Below are 22,304 nucleotides of genomic sequence, written 5' to 3'. Positions count from 1 at the left end.
CCATGACAGCATCGGCATCCCCTCAGCCTCATGCCAAGGCACTGGTTCTTGTACGTGCGGCACCGTCCGAGGCAAGCCGCCCCTAATCCACCCGTCAGTCGAGCCATGGCACTGATCCCGTTCTTGGCACCATTCCCACTTCCGCTGCCGTTCGTAGTCCCACCACCGTTCTCATTCGTGGCGCCGGTCATACTCGTGGAACCGCTCTGACTCCTAGCACCAGTCCCAGTCGCGGCGCCGATCTGCCTGCTGATCGCCATCAAGGAGCAGATCCCAGACCCGACACTGCTCTCGCCGCCGGTCATCATCTCAACCCAGGTCCAGATCCAGGCGCCATTCCAGGTCCTAATACCGGTCCAGGTTCCAGCACCGCTCCCCAGCGTTGCAGCACCGTTCCCCTTCACCTCACAGATGTGACCCGACGCAGATCCACTACACACCACCGTGGCCCTCACGTTCCACTTCTCGTTCTTCGGGATCGGAAGCAGGGTTGCGTTTCTCCGAACGCTGCCATTTTGACCATAGCTGCCTGGACTCGGGGGCTGGGCATTGGCAAGCGCAGGAGCAGGGTCCAGTTCAAGGGCCCCCTCAGTGGCCGTTCTGGATGCCCTGGGTGTACCACCAGGCCCAGGGTGCTCCGTCTAGGGCTTCTCGATCAGCCCCGTCCAAGCCATGAGTGCCAGAAGCTGCTGCCAGTCGGCCCGCCCTGGGAGGCATGGAGACAGTGGTGGCTTCCCTCCCCACTTCAGGACCTCCCCCAACACCAGTTCCTGGTCCAGGCCCTGAGATAGCTGGCACAGGACAGCCAGGCCCAGCCCCGCAAGAGGCCCTGGATGACCCTCTTCCCCCTGCAGCCTCCTCCTCCTGCTCCCCTGACGAGGAGGTGGCAGGCACTGCAATCTCAGGTCCCCCTCCGATAGACCTCCATGCTCACCAGGACCTCCTGCACAGGGTGGCGTGGAACATGAACCTGCAGGTGGAGGAGGTGGTATAGGTGGAGGACCCAGTGGTGGATATTCTGTCTGCAGAAGTTCCATCAAGGGTCACCCTACCCCTTATTCAGACCATCCAAACCACCGCCAGAACAATCTGGCAGACACCTGCGTCCATCCCCCTGACTGCTAAGGGAGTGGAGCGAAAATACTTTGTCCCCTACAGGGTTATAACTATGTGTTCACCCACCCACAGCCCTGTTCACTTGTGGTGGCATCAGTGAACGAGAGAGAACGGCATGGACAGCAAGCCCCAGCACCCAAATCGAAGGATGCCAAGCGCCTTGATTTGTTTGGGCACAAAGTTTATTCCTTGGGGCGACTTGTGCTCAGGAACGCTAATCAGCAGGCACTCCTGAGCCGTTACAATTTTAAATCCTGGAACTCCATGCTGAAATATAAGGAGTTAGTACCTCCTGAGTCCAGAGAGGAGTTTGGGGCTTTGACGGAAGAGGGCAAAACACTGGTACGGACATCGCTGCAGGCCTCACTGGACGCTGCAGACTCTGCTGCACGTATTTTGTCCTCAGGAGGCGTATCTCTTGGCTGCAAGCATCTGGCCTACCACCGGAACTTCAGCAGACACTGCAGGAGCTCCCCGTTAATGGAGAGGGCCTGTTTTTGGAAAAGACAGATTCAAGGCTACAAAGCCTTAGACTCAAGGGCAATAATGAAGTCCCTGGGCATGCACACACTGCCTGCCCAGTGGAAACCCTTCAAGCCTCAGCAGCCACAGCGCCCGTATCCTCCTCGGCCAAGGCAGGATTCTATAGGCAGCGGGGACGTAATGGCAGAGGAAGTCCTCCAACCCCCGTCAGGACAAGGTCAGGTCCCGACCAAGCCTTCATCTGGCTCAAAAGAGGCTTTTTGAAGGGACACCCGAGGATGGCATACCAGACCTCATTCAGAATCCTGCCTCCCTTTCTTGAATTGTTTATCCCATTTCCACCGTGCTTGGTCTTGGATGACCCTGGACCGCTGGGTCCTCCACAGGGTGGAAGTGGGATACTCTCTCCAATTCTCTTCCTCCCCGCCCTCCCACCCCTCCTTCCCCGTCCCTCTTCAGAAATCCATCTCACGAGCAACTCCTTATTCAGGAGGTTCAAACGCTCGTCGCCATGGGGTCGATCGAGGAGGTCCCAAGGGAGCTAAGGGGCAGGGGGTTTTACTCCCGATATGTCCTAATCCCCAAGGCAAAGGGCGAGGTTTGCCCCATTCTGGACCTGCGTAGAACTCAAAAGTTCATGGTAAAGATGAAGTTCCGCATAGTCTCCTTGGGCACCATTATACCTTCCCTGGAGACTGGTACACTGCCCTTGACATGAAGGACGTGTATTTCCACATAACGATTCATCCGGTGCACAGACACTTCCTGCACTTTGTGGTCAACTGCGAACACTATCAGTTCACGGCCCTTCCCTTCGGTCTATCCACGATCCCCCGAGTGTTCACCAAATGTATGGCAGTCGTGGCGGCCTTCCTTCGTCGAGGGTGTGTGCAGGTATACCCTGACCTTGACGACTGGCTTATCCATGGGCGCACCAGAGAACAGGTGCAGTCCCACTTCTGCTTGGTCACAGACACATTTCGTTCGTTAGTCCTCCTTTTCAATGTGGGAAAATCGACCCAGAGAATAGAATTCATGGGGGTGGTTCTAGACTCCGTGCAGGCATGAGCCCACCTGCCGGACGCTTGTTTCCAGTCTATTGTGGCCCTCATCTGGAGCCTTCAGAGCTTCCCAACCTCGTCATCAAGAAGCTGCTTGAGTCTTCTCGGCCACATGGCTTCCTGCACATAAGTGACCAGGTACGCCAGACTTCGACTCCACCCGTTACAAGCTTGGCTGGCATCAGTCTATCGCCCGGATCGGGACAGCCTGAACTTGGTGGTCACCATCCCGGAGCGGATCCTAGCCTCCCTCCACTGGTGGCTAGATCCTCGGGCTGTATGCATCTTCCAAAGCCGGCAGTTTCCCCAGGTCGACCTGTTTGCCTCCCGCAGCATCGGAAATACCCAGCTTTCTGCTCCCTCCAAGGCTGCTCCCCAGGCTCTCTCACAGACACCTTCCTACTCCCGTGGACGAGTCAACTATTTTACATCTTTCCCCCTTGTGTACAGGGTCTTGTTCAAAGTGCGCAGGGTCAGGGTGCAAGTGATTCTGGTAGCTCCAGCGTGGCCCAGGCAGCACTGGTACACCACGCTGTTGGAGCTCTCTGTAGACGCCCCAGTCCCATTGCCTCCTCTTATGGACCTGCTCACTCAGGATCACGGTCGCCTCTGCCATTCTGACCTACGATCTCTCCACCTCACGGCATGGATGCTGCGTGGCTAAACCCTTCAGAACTTCTCTGTTCAGAATCTGTGCAGCAAGTACTAATGGGCAGCAGGAAGCCCTCCACTCAGGCCACATATACGGCTAAGTGGAAGCGGTTTTCGTGCTGGTGCACTCAGCACAACACGCCCCTCTCCGGGCGTCCGTGCCTCTCATTTTGGAATATCTCCTGGACCGAAAACAGCAAGGCCTGGCGGCATCCTCCATCAGAGTTCACCTGGCTGCTATCTCGGCTTTTCATCCTGGTATGAATGACTGCTTTGTCTTGGCCAATCCCATGGTTGGCAGGTTTCTCAAGGGCCTGGACCGTCTCTACCCACAAATTCGACAGCCAGTCCCCACATGGGACCTTAACCTGGTCCGCTCCAGACTCATGGGGCCCCCATTTGAGCCGCTGGCCACCTGCTCTCTTCTCTACCTCTCCTGGAAAACAGCTTTCCTGGTCGCTATCACGTCAGCAGCGGGTCTCTGAGCTGAGAGCCCTTACCTCGGAACCACCTTACATGATCTTCCATAAAGATAAGGTGCAGCTTCGGCCTCACCCGGCCTTTCTTCCCAAGGTTGTATCGGCCTTCCATATCAGCCAGGACATTATTCTTCCGATTCTTTTATCCAAAACCGCACCCCAGTCACCAGGAACAGTGGCTGCACTCCCTCGATGTCCTTAGGGCCCTTGCCTTCTACATTGAGCGTACTAAGCTGTCCAGGCTGACGCTCTGGCGGACCGGATGAAAGGCCTCCTGGTCTCCTCTCAGTGGATCTCTTCATGGGTCATGTCCTGCATCCGCGCTTGCTATGATCTGGCTGGTGTACTGACCCCGCCCCCACTGCTCACTCCACAAGGGCCCAGGCTTCGGCAGCGGCGTTCCTGACCCGGGTGCTGATCCATGAGATCTGCAGAGTTGCGACTTTGTCCTCAGTACATACTTTCACTTCGCATCAGAGATGACATGGCGTTTGGTAGAGCGGTCCTATAATCCACGTTGTTTCACTCCAACCCCACTGCCTAGGTAAGGCTTGGGAGTTACCTAATTGGAATCTATATGAGCAAGCACTCGAAGAAGAAAAAACGGTTACTCACCTTTGTAACTGTTCTTCAAAATGTGTTGCTCATATCCATTCCAAACCCTCCCCCCTTCCCCTCTGTCAGAGTAGCCGGCCAGAAGGAACTGAGGAGGCGCTGGGTCAGCTGAGGTATATATCAAGCGCCATGGAGACGCCACTCCACGGGGCTCCACAGCTGACCCACTGGGTGTTGCTAGGGTAAAAATTATCTGACGGCCGTGCACGTAGCGCACGCACACCTAATTGGAATGGATATGAGCAACACATCTCAAAGAACAACAGTTACAAAGGTGAGTAACCATTTTTTTTCAGCTTCTTACTTACAGCCTGAACTTCTGAGAATTCTATTGGACCAGTGTTAATGTCAAGTTGATCAGATTTGCTGAAATGGACACCATCAAATTAGGCCTGAATAAAGACTGGGAGTGGATGGGTCACTACAAAAACTAATTTCCCCCTGCTTATACTCCCACCTTCTTTTCAACTGTTTGAAATGGTCCACCTTGATTACATTGGCCTCATTAGCACTACAAAAGTGATTTTTCCCCTCCCTTGGTATTCACCCCTTCTTGTCAACTGTTGAGAATAGCCCACTTCCACCTTAATTGAATTGGCTCGTTAGCACTGACCCTCCCCTCCCCACAACTCGGTAAGGCAACTCCCATCTTTTCATGTGCTGTGTATTTTCCACTCCATGCATCTGATGAAGTGGGTTTAAGCCCACAAAAGCTTATGCCCAAATAAATTTGTTAGTCTCTAAGGTGCCACAAGGACTCCTCATTGTGTTTTCTTACATTTGTTATGTTCATTATTTATTTTTTATAGCTACCGTCACTTCCTCTCTAAACTACATTGGTTTATTAACCAATACACCATTCTACTTCAATTGTGGGAGTGTGGCTTTTTGGGCATCTAGTAAAGTGTTCTTAAACCATTCCCAATTGTCAGTCACATTTTTCTAAATAAATTCTTCCTCCCAGATGATTTAGCTCATAATTGTTTTCAGCTTTGTGAAAGTGGCTCTTTTAAGACACCAGGTATATCTATATTACTGGTTTTGAGTTTATTCTGTTTGCATATTATAAATGTGATCAAGTTATAATCATTTGTACCTAAGATACCAGGAATTTTTAGTTCTGTGATCAGTTCCTTGTTATCTGTGAAGCTGATGTCCAATATAGAATTTCCCTGTGTTGGATGCAATACTTTTTGAGTTAGGAAATTGTCATGTATAATACTAAGAAATTCCAAGGATGTTTTAGTACTGGCAGCACAAGACATCCAGAAAATTGAAGTCCCCCATGATTACACAGCTAGTATTGCCCCACTAGAACTTTCAGCAATGTATGTGGAGGCCCCACAACTGTTTCCTTCTTCCCTAAAGCATAGGGAGAAGAGAAAATATTTGAAGGAGAAGAAAAAGAAAAATTACTCTTGAGACCGGAATTGAGACCCAGAGTCCTTGGCACCATAATTTACAGACCTGACTACTATTTCTGTGTCCCGGTGCAATTTCCAAAGAGACCTTCAAATTCCTATCTTAACGCCAACCTCAACTGACTCGTGCTGACGTCTCAGTACACTAGCTTTTGTTCGTACTGTACGTGAGTCAGGTGAAGAACTCACAGTCACTCCCCTACTTTGTGCTTTCAGTTCCAGGGATGGATCAAATAAACTTTGGTGACTTCAGGAATAGACACTGAGGCACTTGCAGATAGTTCTTGGATAATGGGGCTTTGGACTCTAGGGACTATTCATCCTCTGCTATTTCCAACATGCCATACACCTGCATAAGGATGTGGCCTTTTTCACGTGGTTTTTGCTCCACTTGTGGAGAACTTTAGATGTCATAGAAAGAGATCTAGTTGTCCAGCCTCATCTCACTCCCACTGTCCTCTCAAGATGTCAAAGGCTCATTTGCTCTCTTTTGTTTGCTGTTCTGTGGATATCCCTATTGTTGAGGCACCAGCACTAGTATCATCACTGATAGCTAAGGTCACTAATAATCTGAGGCCCGTGATGATGATGTTAATATTCAGGATATCTGCTCTCCTCAAGAGAATTTTGTGAGACAGTGTTCTTGAGTATCATCACCGAACAACCTAATACAATTCCAAAACATGGTGCACTGGACCGTAGATGCCCTGAACCTGGTATCAATGGCAAGTGAGAAAAAATGTGTTTTGGATGTTATAAAGGCTAAAGATAATGAAAGACCTATGCTGCTTACTATTGTGAGTCTGTAGAGCAGAGGTTTCCAAAGGGTGGGGCATGTCCCCTACGGGGCATGGAGGAATGTTCTGAAGTGCAGGACCCCAGCTGCGAGCCGTCCTGGGGTCTAACAGCAGGAACCTCAGCTACCAGCTGCCCCAGGACTAACACCAAGAGCCCCAGGCAGAAGCCACCCTGGGGTTCACAGCTGTAGCCACCACTACCTTGGGGCTCTCAGCAGGAGCCACCGCTGCCCCAGGGCTCTCAGCAGGAGCCCCTGTGGCTAAGAGTGGAAGCCCCCGAGGCTGAGAGCTGGAGGCCCCACCGGCCCACGTAGGGCCGTTCTTAGGATTTATGGGGCCCTATGCAGTATTATGAAACTGATGCCCCATGCCCAATGGCAGCCCGGGCTAGCATGTGTATTTTAGATAAGGGTGATCTTTTGAAGGATTTATTTTAAAAACTGTATGTCTGAAGATCCAAGTTTTTAAGGCTAAAGATGAATACTCAGATTGTGCATTTAAAAATCTATGCAAGGATTTTTTTAGAGACACACTAATTAAATATTTTTAAAGCAAATTTTAAACTAAGATCCTGTAGACTAACATGTTCTGAGTAAATATTACAGTAATACAGTGTTTTTGTCAGTAAAATCAGAAACTGACAGTATATACCTGGGGGTTGGCAAATGCCTGTTAATGGCTTCATTACCACTTGAATGGCTCTTTAACAGTTTCAGTGTTGTGCTAACAGGTCTGGCAGGCTGGAAGGCTTTTTCACTTTTAAGGACTAGATCCCCTCTGGAGGAAGATTCTTGCTCCACTTGTGGAGGACTTTAGATGTCATAGAAAGAGATCTAGGCATCCAGCCTCATCTCATTCTTTTCACTAGGAGGGTGGTGAAGCACTGGAATGGGTTACCTAAGGAGTGGGTGGACTCTCCATCCTTAGCAGTTTTTAAGGCCCAGCTTGACAACCTCAGAGTGTTGGTTTCAAAAAAATCTCACCACAAATTGATAAACTGTCTGCAAAGGAACAGGCGTGCCCTTTACATTAAGTATCTGTGTATTTGAAATTTACAGGTGTAGGGAATTTAATTAAAGTTCTGTTAAGGTCCCTCTTGGGTTTATAAGTGGGCTATCAAGCATACTTTTGCATGTATCTGTTTTTGTCTGGACGGGGGGGGGAGGGGGAGGGCCCAAAAACTGTACCTCAAGGGCGTGGTACTAAACTCAGCTCTAAAAGTTTGAAAACTGCTGTAGAGGCAGCAAGAGACATCTGTCTATCACCTGCGTAAGTGTCTGCAATTTCCAAAAATGAGGACAATCTTTATCAGATTCTTCATGAAGAATTCTTTATGCATCCCCTTGCTAATTCTCTGGTGGTTTCTACTGCCTCAGAAAAATCTACGTCTTCTAGTGCTTCTCAGTCAGCTACATCAGATAAGAAACAAAGAAGATTTATTCCTCTGCTATGTTGGTCATCAGGGCAGTAAACTATGAAGTTAAAATGTCTAGGTATCAGTTCTGTTCATAAGAAAATTTTGGAAGTAAAATTATGGATGAGAGAACAGTGGATTTAGAATTTAGTCCATTTTTAAAAGACTTCTATGTAGGCATCTCAGCATCAGTAGAATATATTTTTAGCACAGTTGGATTGGTTTGGCCAAAACTTAGGCTATGTGTTTTATGAGCAATTAAATTGGGAAAAGTGTATCAATATGGAAGGGAAGATATAAAAGACTGGTAAGCCTAAGAACTTAGTAGATTCCTCTTATTGTGTTCTTATGGTTTCCTTACATAATTCCAAGCTTTTGATTCTTCATCAAGTGGTTGTTTACATGTCTTCCACTCTTGGTATTGTGTGCCTCCTAGTGCCAGATATCAGAACTTTTTCTTGGTTTGCAATCACCTGTTGGTCTGCATATGATCACTGAATGCCCGTGTGTGCTCCCTCTGGAGGGCAAAAAAGAGTAGGGTGGACCAATTACCTCTTAGTTCCTTCAACCACAGGCTTAGGGTAGAGACTGAATACTTTAGCAGTCTCTTACCACCGCTTTAAACTCAAGTAGTTTAGTTTGTTGTAAATGTTTTTAGTCAGCTTTAGATTAGTTTTATATTAGTATTTTAGTGTTAGTATTTTAAGATATTTTTAACATTTAGTTGGGTTCCAGTACTGTCTCTGGATTAAGTTTAGAAGTGTGAGCAACAGGAGTGATGTAGTGGTGGGAATCTGCTATAGACCACCGGACCAGAGGGATGAGGTGGATGAGGCTTTCTTCCGGCAGTTCGCGGAAGCTACTAGATCCCACGCCCTGGTTCTCATGGGTGACTTTAATTTTCCTGATATCTGCTGGGAGAGCAATACAGCGGTGCACAGACAATCCAGGAAGTTTTTGGAAAGCATAGGGGACAATTTCCTGGTGCAAGTGCTAGAGGAGCCAACTAGGGGGGGAGCTTTTCTTGACCTGCTGCTCACAAACCGGGAAGAATTAGTAGGGGAAGCAAAAGTGGATGGGAATCTGGGAGGCAGTGACCATGAGTTGGTTGAGTTCAGGATCCTGACACAGGGAAGAAAGGTAAGCAGCAGGATACGGACCCTGGACTTCAGGAAAGCAGACTTCGACTCCCTCAGGGAACGGATGGGTAGGATCCCCTGGGGGACTAACATGAAGGGGAAAGGAGTCCAGGAGAGCTGGCTGTATTTCAAGGAATCCCTGTTGAGGTTACGGGGACAAACCATCCCGATGTGTCGAAAGAATAGTAAATATGGCAGGCGACCAGCTTGGCTTAATGGTGAAATCCTAGCGGATCTTAAACATAAAAAAGAAGCTTACAAGAAGTGGAAGGTTGGACATATGACCAGGGAAGAGTATAAAAATATTGCTCAGGCATGTAGGAATGATATCAGGAGGGCCAAATCGCACCTGGAGAGATGTCAAGAGTAACAAGAAGGGTTTCTTCAGGTATGTTGGCAACAAGAAGAAAGCCAAGGAAAGTGTGGGCCCCTTAATGAATGAGGGAGGCAACCTAGTGACAGAGGATGTGGAAAAAGCTAATGTACTCAATGCTTTTTTTGCCTCTGACTTCACTAACAAGGTCAGCTCCCAGACTGCTGCGCTGGGCATCACAACATGGGGAATACATGGCCAGCCCTCTGTGGAGAAAGAGGTGGTTAGGGACTATTTAGAAAAGCTGGACGTGCACAAGTCCATGGGGCCGGACGAGTTGCATCCGAGAGTGCTAAAGGAACTGGCGGCTGTGATTGCAGAGCCATTGGCCATTATCTTTGAAAACTCATGGTGAATGGAGGAAGTCCCGGATGATTGGAAAAAGGCTAATGTAGTGCTAATCTTTAAAAAAGGGAAGAAGGAGGATCCTGGGAACTACAGGCCAGTCAGCCTCACTTCAGTCCCTGGAAAAATCATGGAGCAGGTCCTCAAAGAATCAGTCCTGAAGCACTTACATGAGAGGAAAGTGATCAGGAACAGTCAGCATGGATTCACCAAGGGAAGGTCATGCCTGACTAATCTAATCGCCTTCTATGATGAGATTACTGGTTCTGTGGATGAAGGGAAAGCAGTGGATGTATTGTTTCTTGACTTTAGCAAAGCTTTTGACACAGTCTCCCACAGTATTCTTGTCAGCAAGTTAAAGAAGTATGGGCTGGATGAATGGACTATAAGGTGGGTAGAAAGTTGGCTAGATTGTCGGGCTCAACGGGTGGTGATCAATGACTCCATGTCTAGTTGGCAGCCAGTGTCAAGTGGAGTGCCCCAGGGGTCGGTCCTGGGGCCGGTTTTGTTCAATATCTTCATAAATGATCTGGAGGATGGTGTGGATTGCACTCTCAGCAAATTTGCAGATGATACTAAACTGGGAGGAGTGGTAGATACGCTGGAGGGGAGGGATAGGATACAGAAGGACCTAGACAAATTGGAGGATTGGGCCAAAAGAAATCTGATGAGGTTCAATAAGGATAAGTGCATGGTCCTGCACTTAGGACGGAAGAACCCAATGCACAGCTACAGACTAGGGACCGAATGGCTAGGCAGCAGTTCTGCGGAAAAGGACCTAGGGGTGACAGTGGACGAGAAGCTGGATATGAGTCAGCAGTGTGCCCTTGTTGCCAAGAAGGCCAATGGCATTTTGGGATGTATAAGTAGGGGCATAGCGAGCAGATCGAGGGATGTGATCATCCCCCTCTGTTCGACATTGGTGAGGCCTCATCTGGAGTACTGTGTCCAGTTTTGGGCCCCACACTACAAGAAGGATGTGGATAAATTGGAAAGAGTCCAGCGAAGGGCAACAAAAATGATTAGGGGTCTGGAACACATGACGTATGAGGAGAGGCTGAGGGAACTGGGATTGTTTAGTCTGCAGAAGAGAAGAATGAGGGGGGATTTGATAACTGCTTTCAGCTACCTGAGAGGTGGTTCCAGAGAGGATGGTTCTAGACTATTCTCAGTGGTGGAAGAGGACAGGACAAGGAGTAATGGTCTCAAGTTGCCGTGGGGGAGGTTTAGGTTGGATATTGGGAAAAACTTTTTCACTAGGAGGGTGGTGAAACACTGGAATGCGTTGCCTAGGGAGGTGGTGGAATCTCCTTCCTTAGAAGTTTTTAAGGTCAGGCTTGACAAAGCCCTGGCTGGGATGATTTAATTGGGGATTGGTCCTGCTTTTGAGCAGGGGGTTGGACTAGATGACCTCCTGAGGTCCCTTCCAACCCTGATATTCTATGATTCTACTGAGTGAGAGGCAACTATGCCAGCTTCTAAATCTCCTGGTTTCAAAACATGCCCCTCAAGTAATGTTGCTACACTGCCCAGAAATACTTACAAAAAGTGTCATTACTGTCTAGGTGAAGGACATATTCCTAATGAACGTGCTAGCTGCAGTTCTTTCAGCAAACTGTCTCAGAACAAGGACATTAAATTCAGAATGTACTTCTAAATACATGCATGAGAACTGACTCACATCCTGGTTAGTCAAGTCAGTCTGTCTCCAATGTTCCCTCTACAAGTTGTGCTTTTTGAGAAAAAATTATCAGTACTTCGACAGATTTCAATACAACATCCGTATATCTTCCTCATAACCAGATTTGACAACCTAGTGAATATCCTCCTGCATGTACAAAGACATTATGTAATGACTGTCAGAATGTGCCTGAGACTAGGAAGGCACATGGCATCATATGTGTTTGTCACTCCTCTTGCCAGGCTATGACTTCGTCCTCCATTTATAGTTGAAGACAACAGTTTATCTACATAAAGCATAAGTATGATTGTCATTGTTCCTCAAGTTCTGATGTCTCTTCACTAATGATTTAGACCTTTCTCAAGTTTGTGTGGGCTTTCCATTGTGCCTCTTCAGCCATCTCTAACAATGATAATAGATATTTCCAAACTAGGTTAGAGGGTGTCAAGATTCCTTCCCCACTCTGAACTCTAGGGTACAGATGTGGGGACCTGCATGAAAGACCCCCTAAGCTTATTCTTACCAGCTTAGGTTAAAAACTTCCTCAGGGTACAAACTTTGCCTTGTCCTTGAACCCTATGCTGCCACCACCAAGCATGTTAAACAAAGAACAGGGAAAGAGCCCACTTGGAGACATCTTCCCCCCAAAATATCCCCCCAAGCCCAACACCCCCTTTCCTGGGGAAGGTTGATAAAAATCCTCACCAATTTGTACAGGTGAACACAGACCCAAACCCTTGGATCTTAAGAATAATGAAAAAGCAATCAGGATCTTAAAAGAAGAATTTTAATTAAAGAAAAAGTAAAAGAATCACCTCTATAAAATCAGGATGGTAAATACCTTACAGGGTAATCAGAGTCAAAACATAGAGAATCCCACTAGGCAAAACCTTAAGTTACAAAAAGACACAAAAACAGGAATATACATTCCATTCAGCACAGCTTATTTACCAGCCATTTAAGCAAAAGGAAATGTAACGCATTTCTAGCTAGATTTCTTACTGACAAGTTCTAATACTCCATTCCTGTTCTGTTCCCGGCAAAAGCATCACACAGATAGTCAGACCCTTTGTTCCCCTCCCCCACCAGCTTTGAAAGTATCTTGTCTCCTCATTGGTCAGGTGCCAGTGAGGTTATCCTAGCTTGTTAACCCTTTACAGGTGAAAGGGTTTTGCCTCTGGCCAGGAAGGATTTTATAGTTCTGTATACAGAAAGATTGTTACCCTTCCCTTTATATTTATGACACACACCCCAAATCACAGATACAGTGAAACACTGGCTGTGATTTCTTCCTGGAGCTCTAGGAGAAAACAGAGTTAATAAGACACATGCACCTCTAAATATACTACCAAGTGTATAAAGACTAACAATATTTTCCACATCTCAAAGACGATTTTAACCAGTTGATTCTGGGAAACTTTCACAGAAGAGTGCATCAAGCACTTTGTTAGAAGGTCCTGAGATGTGCTGTATGTCGAAATCAAAATCTTAGAGAGCTAACCTCCACCAAATAAGTTTTTTTTTTGTTCTTTCCCGGGGCGGTATGAAGCCACTGTAGCGCAGCATGGTCAGTTTGTAGGTGGAAACGCCATCCCCAAACAAATGGGCGTAGCTTTTCCAGAGCTTAGATAGTGGTGTAACATTCTTTTTCACTGACTGACCGGTTGCTTTCTCTGTCAGACAGCTTCTTGCTGAGAAACACTACAGAATGTAATTCTTGATCCGGTCCTTCCTGCATTAAAACTGCTCCCACACCACGCTCGGATGCATCTGTGGTTACTAGGAACGGTTTGTCAAAGTCTGGTGCCCTTAGCACAGGGTCAGACATGAGTGTCACTTTAAGCTGCTTAAAGGCCTTCTGACACTCTTTGGTCGACTGAACGGCATTTGGCTGTTTCTTTTTGGTTAGGTCTGTCAGTGGGGCGGCGATTTGGCTGTATTGCAATACAGATCGCCTGTAATATCCAGCCAAGCCTAAGAAGGATTGGACCTGTTTCTTTGACTTTGGTACAGGCCACTTTTGGATAGCATCCACTTTGGCCTGTAGGGGGTTGATAGTTCCTTGACCCACCTGGTGTCCAAGGCAAGTCACTCTGTTTAGGCCTATTTGACACTTCTTAGCCTTAACAGTTAGTCCTGCCTCCCTTATGCGCTTGATGACGTTTTTTAGATGTTCCAGGTGTTCTGCCCAGGAATCTGAAAATATGGCCATATCGTCAAGGTAGGCGACTGCGTAGTCTCCCAATCCTGCTAGGAGACCATCTACAAGTCTTTGGAAGGAGGCGGGTGCATTCCACAGCTCGAAAGGGAGTACATTAAATTCATACAGCCCGACGTGTGATGAAGGCTGACCTTTCCTTTGCGGATTCATCTAGTGGTACTGCCAGTACCCCTTGGTTAAGTCCAAGATAGAGATGAACTGGGTCTGTCCCAGTTTCTCCAATAGTTCATCCGTTCGTGGCATTGGATAGTTGTCTGGGCGAGTTACAGCATTTAGCTTATGATAGTCCACGCAAAAACATATCTCCCCATCTGGTTTGGGAACTAGAGCCACTAGAGATGCCCATGCACTGCCAGAGGGGCGGATTACACCCATCTGTAACATATCCTGGATCTCCTGTTCTATAGCAGTTTTAGCTTGAGGAGACACCCGGTAAGGTTGGACTTTAATTGGGTGAGCATTATCTGTGTTAATGGAGTGGTATCCCCGTTCAGTCAGTCCTGGGGTGGCTGAGAAGATCGGCATGTAGCTAGCGCACAGCTCCTGGATCTGCTGTCGCTGCATACGCCCAAGGGTCATGGAGAGGTTCACCTCTTCCATGCCACCTGCACTTTTCCCTTCATAGTAGACACCTTTAGGCCACTCAGTCTCATCTCCTCCCTGGGCTGTAAACTGACAAACCTTTAATTCTCTGGAATAAAAGGGCTTTAGAGAATTAATATGGTTCACCTTAGGCTTTCGGTTGGAGGTGGGGAATGCTATGAGATAATTAACAGCTCCCAAGCGCTCCTGCACCGTGAATGGCCCTTCCCACGATGCTTCCATTTTATGGGCCTGGAGCACCTTTAAGACCATGACCTGGTCTCCTACTTTGAAGGAACGTTCTCTGGCATGTTTATCATACCAGGCTTTTTGCTCTTTTTGAGCATCCTGTAGGTTCTCTTTAGCAAGGGCTAAAGAGGTTCGGAGGGTGTTTTGTAGATTGGTTATGAAGTCCAGAATGTTAGTTCCTGGAGAAGGTGTAAATCCCTCCCATTGCTGCTTCACCAACTGTAACGGCCCCTTAACCTCGCAGCCCTATACAGGTTCAAATGGTGAAAACCCTAAACTGGGATGTGGTACAGCTCTGTAGGCAAAGAGTAACTGCTGCAACACTAGGTCCCAATCATTGGACTGCTCATTTACGAATTTATGTATCATGGCCCTCAAAGTTCCATTAAACTTCTCCACCATGCCATTTGTTTGATGGTGGTAAGGAGTGGCAACCAAGTGATTTACCCCATGAGCTTCCCAAAGGTTTTCCATAGTTCCTGCCAGGAAATTAGTTCCTGCATCTGTGAGGATGTTGGAGGGCCAACCTACCCTGGCAAAAATGTCTGCTCGTGCCTGGCACACACTTTTAGCCCTGGTGTTTTAGAGCTACTGCTTCTGGCCATCGGGTGGCAAAATCCATGAAAGTCAGTATGTAGTGCTTTCCTCTGGGTGTCTTTTTTGGAAAAGGACCCAGAATATCCACAGCTACTCACTGAAATGGAACCTCGATGATGGGGAGTGGCTGGAGAGGGGCTTTGACCTGGTCTTGGGGTTTTCCCATTCTTTGGGGCACCTCACAAAACCGGACATAGATAGAAACATCCTTGCCCATTCCCTCCCAGAGGAACGGCTTTCCCAAATGGTCTTTGGTTCTGTTTACCCTGGCATGGCCACTAGGATGATCACGGGCTAAGCTTAATAGCTTTACCCGGTACTTAGTTGGAACTACCAGCTGTCTCTGAGGATGCCAGTCTTCCTGGTGTCCACCAGAAAGAGTTTCCTTGTATAAAAGCCCTCTTTCTACAACAAACCTGGATCGATTAGAAGAGCTGAGAGGTGGTGGGTTGCTCCGTGCTGCCGTCCAAGCTCTTTGGAGGCTTTCATCTGCTTCCTGTTCGGTCTGGAACTGTTCCCTTGATGCTGGAGACATCAGTTCCTCATTGGATTGTGGATCTGGGCTTGGTCCCTCTGGAAGCGATGCAGGGGATGGGGCTGTTTCCACTGACTGTGAACCGCTCTCCGCTGGTGCACTATGTTGGGGTTCTGGCTCTGGCTGAGCCTCTTGTGTAGTGTTATCTGCTGCTGCCAGTGCAGGTTTGGTGGGACCCGCTGGTGTTGGGGTTGCAAGTACTGGATTCAGTGCTGGCAATGGTTCTGGTGCTGGTTGTTCCACTGGTTCCGGTTCTGAGACTGGCTCTGTCTGTGACTGGATCCACTACTGCTGTTGCAGACGTTGGCATGGGGTCCAGTTCCATTACCTCTGACCAGGTCCTGGTAGAAGTTTCTGGAACAGAGCTAGGCGTGACGGCATGCTTAGGCTGGCTGTGGATGACCATTCCCACCCTCTTGGCTAACTTCACATGATTGGCCAAGTCTTCCCCCAACAGCATGGGGATTTGATAATCATCATAGACTGCGAAAGTCCACGTTCCTGACCAGCCCTTGTACTGGACAGGCAACTAGGCTGTAAGCAAGTCAGAAGAGTTTGACTTGAAGGGTTGAATAGTCACTTGGTCCTCTGGGTTGCATGGAAGCATAGATAGCTGACACCTGTGCTTCGGTGTCCCTCCACGTGGTGACCTTCTTCCCACCCACACCCACAGTTTCCCTCTGCTCTGAGGGTATCTGGGAGGTATCTGGGCCTGAGGACCTCTGGTGTGATTCCGGTGCAATGACTTGTAATCTGTTGGGGTTCTTGGGGCAGTTGGCCTTTACATGCCCCGGCTCGTTACATTTAAAACATCGTCCAGCTGACGGGTCGCTGGAGCGAGGTGGGTTGCTGGAGAACGGTGTGGTGGGACGATAAGGTGTCTGGAGTGTTCCCTGGGGTGTAGTTGGGGCCTTGGGCTGCCCCCGGTAGTAGGGTGTGGTCTGAGGTTGTCCCTTCTGGTATCCGCTCCAACTGTGACCAGGGTTGTTTCTCTCTCTTCCCTCCACCCATTTTGTTCCGGTTTGCCCCACCTCTCTGGCGGTCTGGTACTGCTCATATTGATCAGCATAAGAAGCAAGACTTTCTGCTGAGTCCATTTTTTTATCCCATAAACGCTGTTTTATTTCCTCCTTGGACATATTCAGGAATTGCTCCTGAGCCATCAAATCACACATTCCTTCAAAGCTAGTTACAGCCCTTCCTGTGATGCATTTATCGAACAGATCTTTTATCTAGTTTAGATAGCCACGTTACTTAGTCCAGGTCCTCTCTTAAGGGCTCTAAATTTTACTCTGTAAGTTTCAGGTGTAACTTGAAATTGCTTTAAAACCAAATCCTTGAATTTATTATAGTCAGAAGCCTCATCGATAGGCATCTTATTGAATATGTCCAGAGCTATTCCAGTCAATTTTGCGACCAATGTGGTCATCTTGTGAGCTTCAGGAATTTTATGGAGTGTGCACAGTCTCTCAAAGGTGAGATAATATTCAGCAATATCACTGGATTCATCATATTGTGGACATAGTCGCTCCCATTTGTGGATTGTTGGGTAAGGATTGTTAGGGTTATCCGGTATATTCTGCTAAGCCTTTGCTTTCTCCATCTCCAGTGCATGCTTCCACTCTTTTTCCTTTACCTCCATTTCTCTCCTGTGGGAATCCTCTTTGGCTTTTTCTGCCTTGGGTTCTGTCATCTTAGCCTCTCTGTTTTTAACTAACTTTACATCCGAGAGTAAAAAAAAACCCAAAAACTGGCTTGTAAATTTTTGTTGTTGCTGTAACCTGATACCTATGTTCTGTGATAGCTATTCTCAGCCTACAGGGGGAAAAAATAGCTAACACCTCTGTCTCCAGGCAAAAAACAGAAAAACACTCTAGATCTGTGAAAAACTTGTGAATTTCCCTGCAGGGAAGAACTACCCTGCCTTTAGGTAGAGAAAACTCCAGCTCACAAAAGGAAGATCCCTTTGTTATACCTGCTGCTTTGGTCTCCAGGAAGAGACAGAAAAACTCTAACTGCTTTCAGCTTAAAACCTGCTTCCAAGCAGCCCAAAAGAAAAAAAAATGTCCTTTTAAAATCCTACTGTGCTTCTGGTTCAAAATGATCCCCCCAAAAAAATCTCAAAATGATCCCACCTCTGCCACCATGTCAAGTTCCTTCCTCACTCTGAACTCTAGGGTAAAGATGTGAGGACCTGCATGAAAGACCCCTAAGTTTATTCTTACCAGCTTAGGTTTAAAACTTCCTCAAGGTACAGACTTTGCCTTGTCCTTGAACCCTATGCTGCCACCACCAAGCATGTTAAACAAAGAACAGGGAAAGAGCCCACTTGGAGACGTCTTCCCCCAAAATATCCCCCCAAGCCTTACAGCCCCTTTCCTGGAGAAGGTTGATAAAAATCCTCACCAATTTGTACAGGTGAACACAGACCCAAACCCTTGGATCTTAAGAACAATGAAAAAGCAATCAGGATCTTAAAAGAAGAATTTTAATTAAAGAAAAAGAATCACCTCTGTAAAATCAGGATGGTAAATACCTTACAGGGTAATCAGATTCAAAACATAGAGAATCCCTCTAGGCAAAACCTTAAGTTACAAAAAGACACAAAAACAGGAATATACATTCCATTCAGCACAGCTTATTTACCAGCCATTTAAACAAAAGGAAATGTAACGCATTTCTAGCTAGATTACTTACTGACAAGTTCTAATACTCCATTCCTGTTCTGTTCCCGGCAAAAGCATCACACAGATAGTCAGACCCTTTGTCGTCCCCCCCTCCAGCTTTGGAAGCATCTTGTCTGCTCATTGGTCATTTTGGTCAGGTGCCAGTGAGGTTATCCTAGCTTGTTAACCCTTTACAGGTGAAAGGGTTTTGCCTCTGTCCAGGAGAGATTTTATAGTTCTGTATACAGAAAGGTGGTTACCCTTCCCTTTATATTTATGACAGGGGGCTTACATTCTACATCAGACTTAAGCATTATGATCTCAAAAAGTGATCCTTTTACATATAAACATGTTGGCACTTCAGACAATTTATCTGGATTATATATTCTTTCTTCATCTGATTCAGGGCAAGATTGTTCAAATCAGGATGGACAATTCCTCTGCCATGTTTTATATAAACAGACAACTGGGGGGAGGAGGAGCCAAGAGCATCACCTTTATATCAATTAATGCTACTTTGAGAATGGTATATACAACATCAGGTATCCCTGAAAGTAGTTTATCTGCCAGGTTTTTGGAACATTCATGCAAACAGTTTGCATGAGACTACAAATGATCTTTGAAGACATCTATTACTTGTTACGATTCTCTGCAAATGGGGTTATATTATGGCTTTGTTTGCCACAGACCTCAATAAAAAGTGTTGGAGATATTGCACAAAGGCAGGAATCAATCTAGGCTCTGTAGCTGACACATTCATGATCTCATCGTCTATAGGTTTTCATTGTGCTTACCCTCGAGTTCCGCTGATTCCAAGCATTTTAATGAAGTTCAAACAAGACTCAGCTTCCATAATTCTCATCACACCAGCGTGGCCCAGACAATACTGTTTTCTGGAACAGGTCAGGATATCAGTGCCATCATCGATCACTGTTCTTCTTCATGTGTGCCCCAATGGGTGGGTGATCCACTGGATGTGTACCACCCTGCAATTCAGAATTGCTAATTGCCAGGTGTTTCTTGCTAAATACAATACAATTACATTAGCTACACAAAATTCAAATTCTCTATTGAACATCTTCCACAAGGAACAGTTTCAGGCTACCCTTGCTGAGGGCCAACTCCCGAAAAGAATGACTTTACAAGCTTCTCTAACTGCAGCTGACACTGTAGCTTATTCCATATTGACATTTGCTGTTATGGGCCAAGCTTCATGGCTACAGTCCTCAGTCCTCCCATGTGAGGTCCAAAATATTGTAGAAGATCTCCCTCTGGTGGGCTCAAGTTGTTTAGCGAGTCAAGTGGTGAGTCCCCACATTTCTCTTAAAAACTCCAGGACAACCCTTTGCTCACTGGTGGTAAACATACCTGCAAACAAAGGGAGAATTAGTTGGTCTTAGACAGCCCAGAGATCCTGTGCATCTCCATTCTCTGCCTATCACATGTCACCAGAATTACCCAAAAAGAAACACAGAACGTAGAAGGGAAAATTCTGAACTGCTCCACCTATATCAGTGCAACAGCCATCATCAGCCAAGCCTTTGTTTTGATGCCTTGGCTGAGAGTCAAGAACATCCCCTCACCCTGGATCTGTTGCTGCATCATCCAACCCAATCTGTCTTCTGACCTTTTGGAAATCATCTCTCCCATTTTCACACCTCTTGGGAGCAGATTACCTCTAACAGATGGGTTTTGGAGGTTATAAAATTGGGCTACTCCATCCATTTCCACTCCATAGTCTCCTTACCCATCCCTTTTCTGGGACATGTCTCCCAAACTTCTCCTGAGGCAAGAGGTTCTGTCCTTCGTCCACATTGCAGCTGTGGAACCAGTTCCCTCTCAGTACAGAGGAAGGGAATTCTATTACAAATACTTCCTGGCTTCCACAAAAGAAGGACAGATGGAGATTGATCCTAGATCTGAGGATGGGGAGTACCTTTGTCAAGGTACAGAAGTTCAAGGTGATGACACTTGCAGCTAACGTACCATCCCTGGATTCAGAGGATTGATTCACAACCCTCAGATATATTCATATCGCAATACACCTCTCTCATGAGGTTTCTACACTTTCTTGTTGGTCAGAACCACTATCAATATTGGATCCTGCCATTTGGACTCTGCCACTCCCTGCGTGTTCACAGAATTTATGGCAGTAATTGCCACACCGCTTCGTTGATGGGGAATGATTTTCCTCTATCTTGATGGTTTGCTTCTCAAGGGACATTCCTACATCAAAGTTTGAACTGCTGTAGGGAAAGCTATAACTATTCAATATGCTTGGCCTTCAGCACACCAGAAAGTCCTGCCTCTTACCTGTGCAATGAAGAGAGTTCACGGGAACTATTTTTGATGGTACAACATCCAGAGCTTACATACCAGAGGATTCACATTTACTGCTGAGTTGAATTGAGCTCTCAGGTAGCTGCCAGGTCATGTCTACAATTCCTTAGTCACATGGCACATGCACCTTTGTCATGTACACACTCACCTAGAGTGACCAGATAGCAAGTGTGAAAAATTGGGAGGGGGGTAATAGGCACTGTGGCAAATTGCCAGCACTACTATGATGGGTCTCATGCTGTCTCTTCTTGGGTGGGGGTTCAGGGTACCGTTTCTTGCCCCTGAACTGGGGTATTAACTGCCCCACTAGTGTCCGAGTGGAGAGGGAGGGACCCGGCCCACCCTCTACTCCGGGTCCCAGCCCAGGGGCCCTAGAGATAGCAGTAAACCACTAGAACTAACGGTTCTTTCCCCTGGGCTACTTCCCTCTCCTTCCCTTCAGCTTGTGGGGCTTCCTGCCCTCCCTCTGCACAAACCGGATGTCCCTTTACCTAGGGTCTTGGTCTTCTTAGCCCACCGCAGCACTTCTCCAAACTCTCCTCTGCTTCCCTCCAAACTGCTCTCTGCTCCAACACCAATCCACTCTGCTTCAACTCCTCCAAACTGCTCTCTACTCCCACATCAATCCACTCTGCTTCAACTCCTCCAAACTGCTCTCTGCTCCAGTACCAGTCCACTCTGCTTCAACTCCTCCTCCTGTCTGATTGAAGCAGGGGTTTTTTATCATGTGACTGGCTTCAGGTGCTCTAATTGGCTTCAGGTGCTCTAATTAATTTATAGCAAACTTTCTTCCCTCTACAGGGAATAAGGCTCCCTTCTAACACTTTTCTGCTGCCCTCTGACCATGCTGTATCACAGCACTTATATAAGAAAAAGCCCCGAATATTGGGACTGTCCCTATAAAATCAGGACATCTGGTCACCCTACGCTTGCTTACCTATATCTCTACTGCTTCCAGGCCTGACTCAGAGCAGTTTATATCCCCAGCAGACACAGTCTAAACAAACTTCTTTCCATTCCATGTCATATGGTACTTTCCCTCGATTGGTGGAAGAATCCAGACAAGATATGCTCAGAAATATCATCAGCCATCTCTCTCCTCTTCCCTACTCCCCCCACTGTCACAGTAGTTTTGGACAAATACCTTCTAGAATGGGGAGCTCATCTGCAAGATCATACTATCCAGGGCAGCTGGGCTATTCAGAAGTCCATCCTTCCTGTTGACATTTTGGAGCTCAGGGCCATAACTCCACTCTCATGATGTAGTCAACCTCTCCAAATAATGACAGACATAAGGGCCAGTATGGATGATGTAAATTGTCATAGGCATACAGATACCTGGCATGAACCTTCAGTGCACATGTTCAGAAGCAGAGACATTGCTGTTTAGGGAACTCTTACTGCAAAAAAATAGGCATAGAGTGATTTTTAGGTACCTACAGGGTTCAGGGGCAGGTAACCAGTGGTTTGATTCTGTGATTTAGGGACCTGAAGTGGCAGTTAGGCACCTAAGTCCTTTTATGAATCTAGTTCTAAATA

General features: G+C 47.1%; 1 protein-coding gene across 1 annotated transcript in view; it reads left to right on the top strand.

The window, feature by feature from the left end:
• DNAH14 (dynein axonemal heavy chain 14) overlaps positions 1 to 22,304 on the top strand; it is a 476,940-nt gene that overhangs the window by 332,664 nt on the left and 121,972 nt on the right. The gene's annotated exons all lie outside the window — the stretch shown is intronic.

The sequence above is a fragment of the Lepidochelys olivacea genome, assembly GCF_965140295.1.
Source record: "Lepidochelys olivacea isolate rLepOli2 genome assembly, chromosome: 3".
Taxonomy (NCBI): Eukaryota; Metazoa; Chordata; order Testudines; family Cheloniidae; genus Lepidochelys; species Lepidochelys olivacea.
Note: the sequence above shows the minus strand (reverse complement) of the source record. Positions and strands in the feature narration are given on the sequence as shown.